Source organism: Antechinus flavipes, chromosome 4, assembly GCF_016432865.1.
Source record: "Antechinus flavipes isolate AdamAnt ecotype Samford, QLD, Australia chromosome 4, AdamAnt_v2, whole genome shotgun sequence".
Classification (NCBI taxonomy): Eukaryota; Metazoa; Chordata; class Mammalia; order Dasyuromorphia; family Dasyuridae; genus Antechinus; species Antechinus flavipes.
The window spans coordinates 324,139,078-324,153,476 of record NC_067401.1 but is presented as its reverse complement, the minus strand read 5'-3'; the positions used below and the strand labels follow the sequence as shown (position 1 = coordinate 324,153,476).

General features: G+C 37.3%; 1 protein-coding gene across 1 annotated transcript in view; it reads right to left on the bottom strand.

Annotated features, from left to right (window-relative positions):
• ABRACL (ABRA C-terminal like) overlaps positions 1 to 7,337 on the bottom strand; it is a 55,175-nt gene extending 47,838 nt beyond the window's left edge. The window contains exon 1 of the mRNA XM_051997856.1: positions 7,027 to 7,337. The gene's annotated coding sequence lies outside the window, so the exon portion shown is untranslated. The remainder of the gene's footprint in view (positions 1 to 7,026) is intronic.
• Positions 7,338 to 14,399: the final 7,062 nt, after the last annotated feature.

Below are 14,399 nucleotides of genomic sequence, written 5' to 3'. Positions count from 1 at the left end.
GAATCCAATTCTCCCTGTACAACAAGAGAACTGTTCGGTTCTGCAAACATATATTGTATCTAGGATATACTGCAACATATCTAACATATATAGCACTGCTTGCCATTTAGGGGAGGGGGTGGAGGGAGGGAGGGGAAAAATAGGAACAGAAGTGAGTGCAAGGGATAATGTGTAAAAAAAAAAGTTATTATAAAATAAAATTAAATTAAAAAAGAAAGAAATTTTTTTTTTAAATCAATAAATTGCAGTGATTCGCTATTACTTCCAGAGTAAGATATAAAATACCATATGGTATAATGGGCTGAGGCTTGAGTTGATGCACTGAGGTCCCAAGCACATGAGGCTAAATAGTAATTGGACCATACCCTATTAATATATAAGCTTGGAGAAAGAATGGCCCGTGCCCACTCTTTGTGCAAGTCCTGATGTGTTGTATAGGAAATGATGATTCTGATGGGTGGAGGCAGGGGAGTGAAAAAGGAAGGGGAGGAGAGCTCAGACCTCTCTCTCTGCTAGCTGTTTGTTTCTCTTCTTCTTTTTGCTTTTTGCTGATTAGGATTCTGTTTGTTTCTCTTCTTTGCTTTTTTGCTTTTTGCTGAGGCAGTTGGGGTTAAGTGGCTTGCCCGTGGTCACCAGGAATTGTTAAGTGTCTGAGGCTGAATTTGAACTCAGGTCTTCCTGACTTCAGGGCTGGTGTTCTACCCACTGAGCCATTTCCTCCCCTTCCTTTTTCACAGAATCCTAATCAGCAAAAAGCAAAAAGAAGAAGAGAAACAAACAGCTAGCAGAGAGAGAGGTCTGAGCTCTCCTCCCCTTCCTTTTTCACTCCCCTGCCTCCACCCATCAGAATCATCATTTCCTATACAACACATCAGGACTTGCACAAAGAGTGGGCAGGGGCCATTCTTTCTCCAAGTTTATATATTAATAGAGTATGGTCCAATAACTATTTAGCCTCATGTGCTTGGGATATCAGTGCATCAACTCAAGCCTCAGCCCATTACAATATGGTACATAAAGTCCATTATAATCAGCTTCCCATCTACCTTTCCTCAGCAATAGCTAGTAATAATAAACAATAATAGCATTTATAAGTGTTTTGAAGCTTGAAAAATGCTACACATTTGTTGGCAGCTAGGTCATGAAGCAGATAGAGATTCCAACTGGGCTTGGAATCTGGAAGACTCATCTTCAGAGTTCAAATTTGACCTCAGATACTTACTTAGCTGTGTGACCCTGAGCATGTCACTTAACCCCAATGGCCTCAGGGGGAAAAAAAAATGAAAAAAGAAAAATGCAGAAAACAGTACCATTTTCACAATAACTCACAAGCTGAATCCCTTCCAGAAGCAAATTTCAAGTCTTTTTCAAAATAAAGTATCATATTTACTATGTATTTTCTGGTACAGTAGGAATTATGGGTGGAAGAAAAGAGTTGGTCAATCTCTTCCACTACCCTTATACCTTCTGTCAAAGTTTCTCGCCTTGAGACTGGAGTTATGGACTGACCAACTTGTGGGAGACTTTGCTAGCTTATTCCTGTGACAACTCAACTTAGGCTGAGTCTGCAGACAACTGAGGCTTCTATGTATATATGTATATAAACATATATAAACTGTGCTAACATATATAAAACTGTGCTAATACTTTTTAAAGGTTTTTTCTTTTTTTAAAGTGTCAGTGACAAAGTTTTTCAGATTGTGCCCCAACCCCATTTTCCCCACAAGTCACATGGCTCTTATTGCTTGACTTTGCAGTATTTGCGGGGGAAGCATACTAGAGCACAACTGACTATATCTACTTTTAGAGGAAATAAAAATGGCACAAAATTGAACAAAGAAATAAAATTAGATTAGATAGTGTACAAGAAGTTAGATGAGACACAATTGTGAAGGTGATAAAGTATCAATTTACTAGGTATCTAAAGTAGGAAAAGAAAAAGACAACAGAGAGGATGTCAACAGCTACCCAACTATATGAAGACTTTCCCATTTACATAAAACTTTCATGAAAATCATATGCCTATGAATCCAGGGTATTATTGACAAGATGATTAATAAGAAACAAGCAGATTTTCACAAGTAGTATTCCATATTGGAGAAGGAAATAGCAAATCACCCCAGCATTTTGCAAAACCCTAAAAGGAATCATCACAAAGAGTTGGGCATGACTGAAAAATGACTGACAACAACAAAAATTCTATAGTAGACTGATATCTTAATTGAAATAAGAAAAGAATACAAGATCTCACTGAATTTTTTGATTGCTTACTACAAAAATAATTCTTAATTTGAATAAATTACTGCTCTAAAGTTTCTCTTCCAACAGAGTACCTATCATGCAAATATCAAAACTGTTCAAGATTCCTTGAAAGAAACAAGAGAAAATCTTGTTTCATGATCCTGTGATCAGTAATATCAAGGGACACATCTTATAGTGCTATACATCTTTTAGGATGTTAGACAAACTTTCCTAAACTGTTCCACGTTATACATGAAGAGTTATAGAGCAGAATATAAACTGAAAAGGGATTCCCAAAGGATGGCAAGGTTTTCCAGACACTCCTGTTTGCGAATAATGGACTAATTGCATCAAGTCCTAGAACACCATAGAGTCTTCTGGATGAAGTCCATAACCACTCAAAAGAGCTTGTCCTAACCATCCATATTAAAAAATACAAGTGTATTTCAGTTAGAATGTGACAACAATTTAACAAATAAACTCTAGAGCATACCCATCAGTGCATCTGTATATGTACTATTATAATACACACAGATATATACATATTCATATAACTTGTGATTTCACTGGTATTGGGAATGGTCAGGTAAAGAATTCTTCTGCAAGTTATATTCTTGTAGTTGTTTAAATAAGAGAGCAAGGAGAAAATTTACAATGACAGATTCTTTGTTCCCTGTTACTTCTCACCTAAGCATGGTCATAACAGAGACCCACATGTGCAGAAATATTTGTGGCAGCCTCTTTTGTAGTGGCAAGAAAAGTGCCCATCATTTGGAGAAAGGCTGAATAAATTATGATACATGAATGTTAATGGAATATTATTGTTCTATAAGAAATGATCAGTAGGAGAATTTCAGAGAGACCTGGAGAGACTTACATGAACTGATGCTAAGTGAAGTGAGCAGAACTAAGAGATCATTGTACATAGCAACATGAAAATTATACGATGATCAATTCTGATGGATGTGGCTCTTCTCAACAATGAAATTATTCAGGCTAGTTCCCATGATCTTATGATGAAAAGAGCCCTCTGCATCCAGAGAGAGGATTGTGGAAACCGAGTGTGGATCACAGCATAGTACTTTCATTTTGTTGTTGTTTGCTTTCATTTTGTTTTCTTTCTCTTTTTTTTTTTTATTTTTTGATCTAAGCAGCATGATAAATGTGGAAATATATATAGAAGAATTATACATGTTTAATAATATTGAATTACTTGATATCTAGGGAAGGAGGGTGAGGGAAGGAAAGGAAAAATTTGGAACACAAGGTTTTGCAATGGTGAATGTTGAAAATATGATACTTTATTTTGAAAAAGACTTGAAATTTGCTTCTGGAAGGGATTCAGCTTGTGAGTTATTGTGAAAATGGTACTGTTTTCTGCATTTTTCTTTTTTCATTTTTTTTTCCCCCTGAGGCCATTGGGGTTAAGTGACATGCTCAGGGTCACACAGCTAAGTAAGTATCTGAGGTCAAATTTGAACTCTGAAGATGAGTCTTCCAGATTCCAAGCCCAGTTGGAATCTCTATCTGCTTCATGACCTAGCTGCCAACAAATGTGTAGCATTTTTCAAGCTTCAAAACACTTATAAATGCTATTATTGTTTATTATTACTAGCTATTACTGAGGAAAGGTAGATGGGAAGCTGATTATAATGGACTTTATGTACCATATTGTAATGGGCTGAGGCTTGAGTTGATGCACTGAGATCCCAAGCACATGAGGCTAAATAGTTATTGGACCATACTCTATTAATATATAAACTTGGAGAAAGAATGGCCCCTGCCCACTCTTTGTGCAAGTCCTGATGTGTTGTATAGGAAATGATGATTCTGATGGGTGGAGGCAGGGGAGTGAAAAAGGAAGGGGAGGAGAGCTCAGACCTCTCTCTCTGCTAGCTGTTTGTTTCTCTTCTTCTTTTTGCTTTTTGCTGATTAGGATTCTGTGAAAAAGGAAGGGGAGGAAATGGCTCAGTGGGTAGAGCACCAGCCCTGAAGTCAGGAAGACCTGAGTTCAAATTCAGCCTCAGACACTTAACAATTCCTGGTGACCACGGGCAAGCCACTTAACCCCAACTGCCTCAGCAAAAAGCAAAAAAGCAAAGAAGAGAAACAAACAGAATCCTAATCAGCAAAAAGCAAAAAGAAGAAGAGAAACAAACAGCTAGCAGAGAGAGAGGTCTGAGCTCTCCTCCCCTTCCTTTTTCACTCCCCTGCCTCCACCCATCAGAATCTTCATTTCCTATACAACACATCAGGACTTGCACAAAGAGTGGGCAGGGGCCATTCTTTCTCCAAGCTTATATATTAATAGGGTATGGTCCAACTACTATTTAGCCTCATGTGCTTGGGATCTCAGTGCATCAACTCAAGCCTCAGCCCATTACAACATGGTACATAAAGTCCATTATAATCAGCTTCCCATCTACCTTTCCTCAGTAATAGCTAGTAATAATAAACAATAATAGCATTTATAAGTGTTTTGAAGCTTGAAAAATGCTACACATTTGTTGGCAGCTAGGTCATGAAGCAGATAGAGATTCCAACTGGGCTTGGAATCAGGAAGACTCATCTTCAGAGTTCAAATTTGACCTCAGATACTTACTTAGCTGTGTGACTTTGGGCAAGTCACTTAACATTGTTTGTCTCAGTTTCCTCCTCTGTAAAATGAGCTAGAGAAGGAAATGGCAAATCACTCCAATATCTCTGCCAAGGAAACTCCAAACCAAGTCCTCAACGGCTGTACAAACTGAAAATACACTTGTCAACTCATCTGATGCTCAAATAGTCCTGTAATACATATTTAATTATTATTCCCATTTTGCAGATGAAGAAGCAAGCTGAAAGAGTTTAAGCAACTTTTCCAGGATCACACAGCTAGCAAATACCTGAGATAGGATTTGAACTTCAGGTTTTCTCACTCCAACTCCAGAAATCAACCATTGTGATACACAGGTGGTAGAGGTAACAGAACAGAGAATGATTCCTAGAGGAGACCCCATTGGGAAAAATATCTAACGAAATGACCGTGTGAAAGCTTCATAGGGTAGAATTTTGTTCTTTGTTTTTAGCAGAAGAAAGGGGGCTGTTCTCGTTGTTGTTTAAAAACGCTTCTTGGCAAAATTGCTAGAATTGTAGGAAGAGGAAGCATAAAGAGAAGGCTGGGAATAGACTAGGTAAAATGAAAACTGAGGAGACTGACATGGGCATAATGGAGTACAAAAGGAACCAAAAGGTTAAGGGACATAAAGTATAGGACTGAACTACAAAACAAAGACGCAAAGAAGGAACTCCTTAAAAGCCATACTACGGGGCAGCTAGCTATCGCAGTGCTTAGCGTACCAGCCCTGAAGTTCAGAAGGACCTGAGTTCAAATCTGGTCTCAGACACTTAACTCATCCTAGCTGTATGACCGACCCTAGGCAAGTCACTTAACCTCAATTGCCTCATCCAAAAAAAAAAAAAGTAGCATATTACTTAGGACCATAAATTTGGTCAGGTATTAATTAGGAAACCCAAGAGAAGAGTTGAATTCTTGGTGCTGCAGGAAATGTATTGAGATTGCTGACCAAGAGAAAAATAATGCCAAGGAGTATATTTTATGAATCAATATCTGTTATTTAATAAAAGGTGGGGAGGGAGGTGGGAGTTTTCCCATCAACTGTCTCTCACGGCTATATCAAAGATATATATAACATCTTTAATACCAAGGTATTAAAGTGTGTTAAGTCTAGGAGTAACTGAAAGGTCAAGAATTATAAACCTTTTGGGTCTAAAGCTCTAGTTAAGAAAACTCGTTTCAAGTGATTTTAGCAGTACAATCTTACAGATTTGCACTTCCGCCCAGCTTATTTGAGTGGGCAGAATGGACGGGAGGATAACATTCATTCATCTACAATCACCTGCAGCCTGGATGTGTAATTACTTGTGAAGGGAGGAGCCTCTCCTCTCTCTCTCACCGCACTCATTTCCTAACACTCCAGGATTCAGTCAGCCTGATCTCTCAGAATAAAGGGGCCTTGATCACAAAAGCCATTGTCTCAGAAATCCGCAAGCAGGCCAACCCGGGCAGCCCACGCACAGCAGCTGGCTGGGAGGCGGCGGGGAGCGCAGCGTGAAAAACGAACTGGGGGCCCGCAGATCGGAACGGAAACAGAGCCGAGAGGTGGAGGGGGCAGCCTAGCCCCTCAAATCCCCAGCTTCTGAATTTCCAACTCCATGGCGGAGAAGCCAACAGCTGCACCCCAAGGCTAACACTCCGGGATCCCCTTCCTTTGACTGGCATTTTAACTTCCTGGGAATAGCCTCCTAGGATAAAGTTTCCTTATCAGCCCCTCTTCAGTGGGATTGGGGTGGGGATGGTTGAGATCCACAGAGTGAATCTAACTTCAAACACAGGCGGAGCCACGGGGGCAGTAAAACTGCATCGTTTCCTTATCTTCACCCCATTCACTCTTAATTTACACCCCCTCCCGGCTCGGTCCAATGTCACGTGGGTCCCAGTGCGGAAGTGCTGCTGGTAAAATCGGGGGGATCAAAAATTTCCCTGCCCCCCTTTCTAGGAAAGGGAAATCCCACGCGCCCTCGTCCCCCAGTCCCCCGAGCCTCAGACGGTTCCCTTCCAAAATCCCAACCTATTTCGCTGTCCCCGGGCGCCCTACTCCCCATCGCCGCTCACTATGCACGTCCTCCCTTTCTCCTCCCCAGGACTTTACCCTGCAAACCCTGTTTCCCTTCGGTTCTTAGCCCTTGTGTTCAACCAGGCTGGCGGGATCTTCGCTCACTCACCTCCCAGTCCTCTGCCACTCGTTTGGGTAGGGTGGTTTCTTTCTTTTTTTTCTTCAATGAAAAAGGATTTTGGTGGCTGCACAGACCCAGTTGTCTTCTACCAGACGCCGGCAGGAAGAGCAGCAAGGAAGGAAGCTTATGAAACAGAGGGAGAAATGCTTCTGAGGGGGAAGAGGGTGGGGAAAAAGTATGAGTTAAAGTGCCTAGGAAAGGGGCCGCCCACACTCCCACCCTATAAGGAAGGGTTCAAAGGGAGGAGAGGGAAAAGGGGAGGACCAGTCCCTAGTCTGAGAAAGGGGAACCAAAGCTTGGATTAAAGCTAATATTAACAGCTAGTGCGCGCTTTAACTTCTGCAACTTCCTTCAATAAGGCAATTGATTTTTGTCTTTTCTGCATAAGGTACTGAGTGTTAACGCCCGCCAGGCAGTATTCAGGGTCAGCTATACTCGACGTTATCTCCTCTAGAAAAAATCTAAAAATAAGAACAAGAAAAGGTGTAAAGTGACAATTGGTACTGATGCTCTGGGACCAAGATAGAACCTGTGATTCCTTTAGATAAAAATTCTCAAATGAGGAAACGCTTTCTGCCAATGCAGTTCAGCGTCTTTTCGGAATCTTATAGAAAATTTAATTCAATCACAAGACAATGTGACAGAGGAATTTGAATTCCGATCTTTATGACCCAAAGGCCAGCTTTTGTTCACTACTTCATGATATGTTCTGAAGGAGAAAGGGAGAAGAGGGAAGGAAACTCAACTGAAAGGTGTCTGTCTTAACTCAAACCGAGATCTTTGATTCCAAATACAGTGTGCTCTTTCCACTTAGTCACTACTTTTAAAAAATCTAGTCTACTAACTCACACATCTACTTTTCTGTTTCTAAAAATGTTTAAAAACAGACATTTGGTGGTGGAGGTAGGAGTTGCAGCCTTATGATTTATTCAATCATCCTTGAACTTTTATTCTCTAAGGGTTTCATGACACTGCTCTTACTTAGTTCTTCTGCAATCTGTCTAATCATTTCTTCTTGCCAGATCTTCACCCAGGTCCCTCCTAACAAACCAAAAGATCCCTTCAAAACTCTGTCCTGGGCTTTCTTTTCTTATCTCATATCCTATACTTTCTGCTTCCAGAGTTTCAGTTATTCCCTCAATGCAAATGACTCTCAGATTTACTTGTCCAATGCTAACCTGTACTAACCTCAGAACTTGCATCTTTAGCTGCTGGATATACATCTCAAACTATGTCCCATAAATATCTTAAACTAATACTTCCCAAACTGGAATCATCTTCTTCCCCTCCAAGATCTTCCCTCTTGAAAATTTATTATTATTCAGGATACAATTATCCTCCCAGTCACCCCCAGGTTTACAAGGTAAGTTTCATCTTTAACTCCTCACTTTCTCACATGTTTCTCACTTGTTTTTATGATAAAGAAGAAATGTGACACAAGTAAAATTATATCATATTGCTTGCTTTCTCAGTAAATGGGAAAGGACTTGAGAAAGGGAGAGAATTTGGAAAAAAAAATTTAATGAATGTTAAATAAAGTATAATTATAAAAAATACAAATACAAAAAAAGAAATGTGATAATATTCAGTTGAGAAAATATATTTGTTTATTGCTATAAGCACTTCAAAATATTTCTCCTTTGTAGAAATAATCATTTTACACAGAGCTTGAGATAGAATACAGAGTACTTGGCACACTGAATAAAATGCTGGACCTGGAGTCAGGGACTTGAATTCAAATCCAGCCTCAAGATATTTACTAGTTGTGTAACCCTGGCAAATCATTTAACTTCTGTCTGCCTCAGTTTCCTCAACTTTGAAGTGAAGATAATAATAGCAACTACTTTCAGGTTATTGTGAGGATCAAATGAGATGATATTTATAAAGTTATTAGCATAGCATCTGTAATATAGCAAATATTTAACAAAAGCTTGTTCCCAGGCTAATATCATGAGTAAAAGCACAAAGGTGGGAAAGTATGGAATGAATATTGGGCATGGTAAGTGGCCTAATTTGACTGGAACACAGGATATATAAATAGAAGTAATATAGAAATAATCATGGAGAGGCATGCTGGGGCCATGTCATTGAATGCTTTAAGTACCAAACTGAGTCATTTGCATTTAATTCAGAAGAAAATGGGAAATCATTGAGTCTTTAAATTAGAACTATGTTGTTTTTTTTAATAGCATTTTTTCCCATGAGTAGATGGTCATCAATTGGGGAATGATTGAATAAGTTATGGTATATGAAAGTAATGGGATATTATTATTCTATGAAAAATGGTTGATTTTAGAAAGGCCTAGAAAGATTTACATGAACTGATGCTGAGTGAAACAAACAGAATCAGAAAACACTGTACTACAGCAACAGTATGATTGTATGATGATCAGGTATGACAGATTTGTTTCTTCTCAATTCATACTATGTTCACTTTTTCTTTTCTTTTTTTTCTGTTTTTTTTTCTTCTTGTGATTTTCCCCTTTTGTTCTGATTTTTCTCTCACAATATGATTCCTAAGCAAATATGTAAAAAAGAACAGATATGGGTTATTTTTACATGTAACTGGGAAAAATAAAAATTAATAAATAAATAATTTAAATGGTATTTTCCTCATTTTATGTAAAGAAAAATTTTAATATTCATTTTTAGAAAATGAATTCCAAATTTTTCTCCCCTTCTCTGTCCCTTCCCTCTTTCTCTAGAAGTGTTTAACATTTTCTATCATAAATCCTTTGGAATTGTTTTGGATTATTTTATTACTGAAAGATACTGTCATTAACAGTTGATCATCACACAATGTAACTGTTACAATATACAATGGTCTCCTAGTTCAGCTCATTTCACTTTGTATCAGTTCATAACAGTTTTTTTTCTGAAATCTGCCTGCTCATTTCTTATAGCACAATAGTAATCCATTATATTCATATATCATTCCTCAGTTAATTTATTCTGTCATCCCTCAAGTGATGAGCATCCCTTCAGTTTCCCACAACAACAACAACAACAAATTATAAATATATTTGTGCATGTAGGTCCTTTTTCCTTTTTTATGATCTCTTTGGCATGTAGGTCCTTTTATGATTACTCTTTCCTACTAATGATATTGCTGGATCAAGAACAGTTTGATTGCCCTTTGATTGCTCATATCATACCCAGTTATGATTGGGCATAAGAATTATGTTTTTAAAAATAATAGTCTGGCAACAATTATAGAATGAATTGAAGGGGAGAGAAATTGTTGATGAGGAAGTCAAAGAGAAAGTGAGAACCCAGGTGAAAAGTAATAAAGGTTTGTCTTGGAACAGCAATATAAATAATGAGGAAACAAATGCTGAAGATATTTCAAAAATAGACTTAATAGGACTAAGTTGTGGACTGGATATATAAGATAAAGCGTAGAAGGAGTTAAATAATTTCAAGAATAGGATATTAGAATAGATAACTAAGACCTACTTAATGATGGTTTCATTAATGGAGATAGTGAAAACAGAAAAAGAAAACATTTAGGTATAGGAGTTCTTATCATAACCTTAGTGTGTAAGTCTCAGACCTCTATGGTAGTCTAGTAAAGCCTATGAACTTTTCAGAATGATGTTTTTAAACACATAAAATTATAAAGGAAACCAATCATATTGAAATATAGTGATAAAATATTTTTTAAAATTCATGGATACCAGGTTAGGGGACAAAATGATGAGCTTGTTTTAGACATGGTAAGCATGTACTAATGATGAAACATCTAGAAAGAGTTGTAGAAATTTGGAACTGTTTGGTTGGCTAGATAAACTAGAAAGGTAACTTTGGGGGTCATTATGATAGAAGTGTTAACTGATGTTAAAAACAAATAATTACAGAAAATTCTGGAAGAAAGATAGAGTAGGTCAGAAAATTCCAAGCTCTCCAGATTTTCCTCACAAAAAAAAAAAAAAAAAAAGACAAAATTAATTCTCAGGGCAAACAAAGAGTAGTAAAAATAAATAACAGTTGAGGTGGAAGAGTGGCCTTCCTGGCCAAGTCCAGTTATGCTGCCAAGACATAGCCCTGGACAAGAAAGAACCAGCACATAACTTGTAAATGAAAAAGCAATGGACAGCAATGCTGTTGGCTGGTGGCACTTACAGGAGGGCAGAATCGTTAATTTTGGATTTCAGATGGGGGAAGAAAGATCTAAGGTCAGAAACACAATCCCTCATACCCTAGGACTAGAGGTGATTATACCAACAATCTGCTATAAAATGAGTAGACAAAAGAGAAAGAACCTAACTATAGCAAGTTACTATGGGAACAGGGAAGACCATAGTTCATCTTCAGAGGAAGATATTAAAGTAAAAAAAAAAAAAAAAAAAGCCCCTCCTACCTCAAAGAATAAAGTTAAATTGTCACCTGTCCAAAATGAATTCACAGAAGAACTCAAAAAAGACTTTAAAAATCAAATGGGAGATATTGAAGAAAAACTATGAGCAAAATAAGAACAATCCAAAAAAAAAAAAAAAAAACAAGAAGATTATGAAAAGAAGATCCCAGAATCTTAAGGAATAAAATGATTTCTTGAAAACTAGAATTGTGCAAGGAGAAGTCAGTGAAATTGTGAGATTAAAAATAATAAAACAAAATAAAAAGAATGAAAAAATAGAAAAGAATGTGAGACATCTAATAAGAAAACAACAGATCTGAAAAACAAATTAAGAAGAGAAAATATAAGAATAATTGGACTACCTGAAAGCTATGATTAAAAAATTAATCTCAATACAATAATATAAGAAATAATTATTCACTACTTGACAAAATTTTCTGGAAACAATGGAAGATGGTATGGCAGAAAATAGGCATAGACTGGCATCTCATAGCCTATATCAAGATAAGGTTAAAATGGGTACATGATTTAGGCATAAAGGGTGGTACAGCATATTAGGAGAGCAAGGGATAGATAGCATACTTTTCAGGAGTAGGGAGGAATTTATGATCAAACAAGAAATAGAGAAGATTATGAAATGCAAAATGGATAATTTTGATTGTATTAAATTTAAAAGGTTTTGTACAAACAAAACCAAAGGCAACCAAAATTAGAAAGAATACAGAAAGCTCGTATACAATTTTTCAGACTGTGTTTTTGATAAAGGCCTCATTTCTAAAATATATAGAGAATTGTAGAGAACTGAAACTCTTGAGTCGTTGCACTGAGGTTGGTTCAAGCACTTAGGGCTAATTACGGATTGGACAATACTCTATGGGCATAAGCTTGGAAAATGGTCCTTCCCACTTTCCTGTGCTGACTCAATGATTGGTGTATACAAAGGATCGTAGGAGGGACTAGGGGATGGAATAAGACTAGCCAGAGTCACTTGTTGCAGTAGACAAGGAAGAAGACGGTGGCAGAGATTCTGCTTCCATCCTGTTCAATACTGCATCTAAAGACCAACAATAAAGACTAAGGACTTTTGCTTATCCTGACTCCGGCTGATTCTGGGGTGTCTGGGGTGCTAGCGCGGTCATCACAGAGAACTGACTCCAATTTATAAGAATACAAGTCATCCTTCAATTACTAAATGATGAAAGAATATGAACAGATAATTCTCTAATGAATTAAAGCCATCTATAGTCATATGAAAAAATTCTCTAAATCACTACTGATTAGAGAAATGCAAATTAAAACAACTCTGAGGTACCACTTCATACCTAGCAGATTGGCCATCATGACAGGAAAAGATAAATCTTGGAGAGGATGTGGGAAAATTAGGACACTGATGTATTGTTGGTGGAGTTGTGAATAGATCCAACCATTCTGGAAAGCAATCTGGAACTATCCCCCAAAGACTATAAAACTGTACATATACCCTTTAATCCAACAATGCCACTATTGGGTCTATATTCCAAAGGGATCATAAAAGAAGGAAAAGACTCACATGTGCAAAAATGTTTGTAGCAGCTCAAACATTGTAGGAATTGGCAAATGGGTGGATGACCATCAAGTAGAAAATGGCTGAATGAGTTATGATATATGAAAGTAATGGAATATTATTGTCCTTTTTTTTTTTCCTGAGGCAATTGGGGTTAAGTGACTTGCCCAGGGTCACAAAGCTAGGAAGTAATAAGTGTATGAGGTCAGATTTGAACTCAGATTCTCCTAACTTCAGGGCTGATGCTCTATCCACTGTGCTACTTAGCTGCCCCCTATTATTGTTCTTAAGAAATGATGAGCGGAGGATTTCAGAAAAGCCTGGGGAGACTTACATGAATGATGCTGAGTGAAGTGAGCAGAACATTGTACACAATAACAACAACATTATATTCTGATCAACTATAATAGACTTAGCTCTTTTAGATAATTCATTGATCCAAGGTAATTCCAATAAACTTTATAGGGAAAATGCAACTGCATCCAAAAATAGAACTATGGGGACCAAATACTGATCAAAGCATAGTGTTTAACTTCTTTTTCTTCTGTTTTTTCTTTCTCGTGGTTTTTTTTTTCCCCTTTTTTTCTGATTTTTCTCTCCTAACACAATTCATGAAAATATGTAAAAAATGAATGAACATGTATAACCTACACAGACACACACACATTTTAAAAAGAAACAATTAAAGAAAATTGTCCTGAAGTGTTAGAATAAGAGAAAAAAGCAGAAATAGGAAAAGTCCACTGAATACCACCTGAAAGAGATTCTACAAGGAAAACCTACAAGAACATCATAAGCAGATTCTGAAACCCCAGATCAAGGAGAAAATATGAGCATCAAGGGAAAAAAAATTTAATACAGATCACACAAGATCTAGCAGCAGTCTTGGAATACTATATGTAGAAGAACACAAGAACTAGAGTTGCAGCTGAAAATAACATACCCAACTCGCTCCTCCCCCCCCTCACCAAAAAAAAAAAAAAAAAAAAAAAAAGGATATTCAATAAATTGACAAACTCTCAGGATTTTGTGGCAAAAGATCTGAACTTCACAGAAAATTTGACATGCAAGATCTAAGAGAAAGATAAGGTAAAACATCGAAGACTAATTTCAAAGGATTCAATAAAGACAAATAGTTTATGTTTTATATGTGGAAATGTAAACCATATGTCTAATATTGTCATTAATAATTGGGTAGTTCAAAAGAAAGATTGGGTTGAGCTGAGTATTATGTAATTCTGAAAAGCAAAACTGTTAGGAAAAGGTAAAAATAGTAATTATATTATACAAATAAGATTCAAGAGGCAGAACTGACAGAGGGGGGAGGAGGGTTGGTACTTCTGGAATCCTACTCTCATGGGGAAAGGGTTAAAGAGGAAACAATACATACATACATATAAACATATATGAAGAGGAGGAGATAGGATAAGGGAGGAATCATTGCAGGCAAGATAGGTTAAG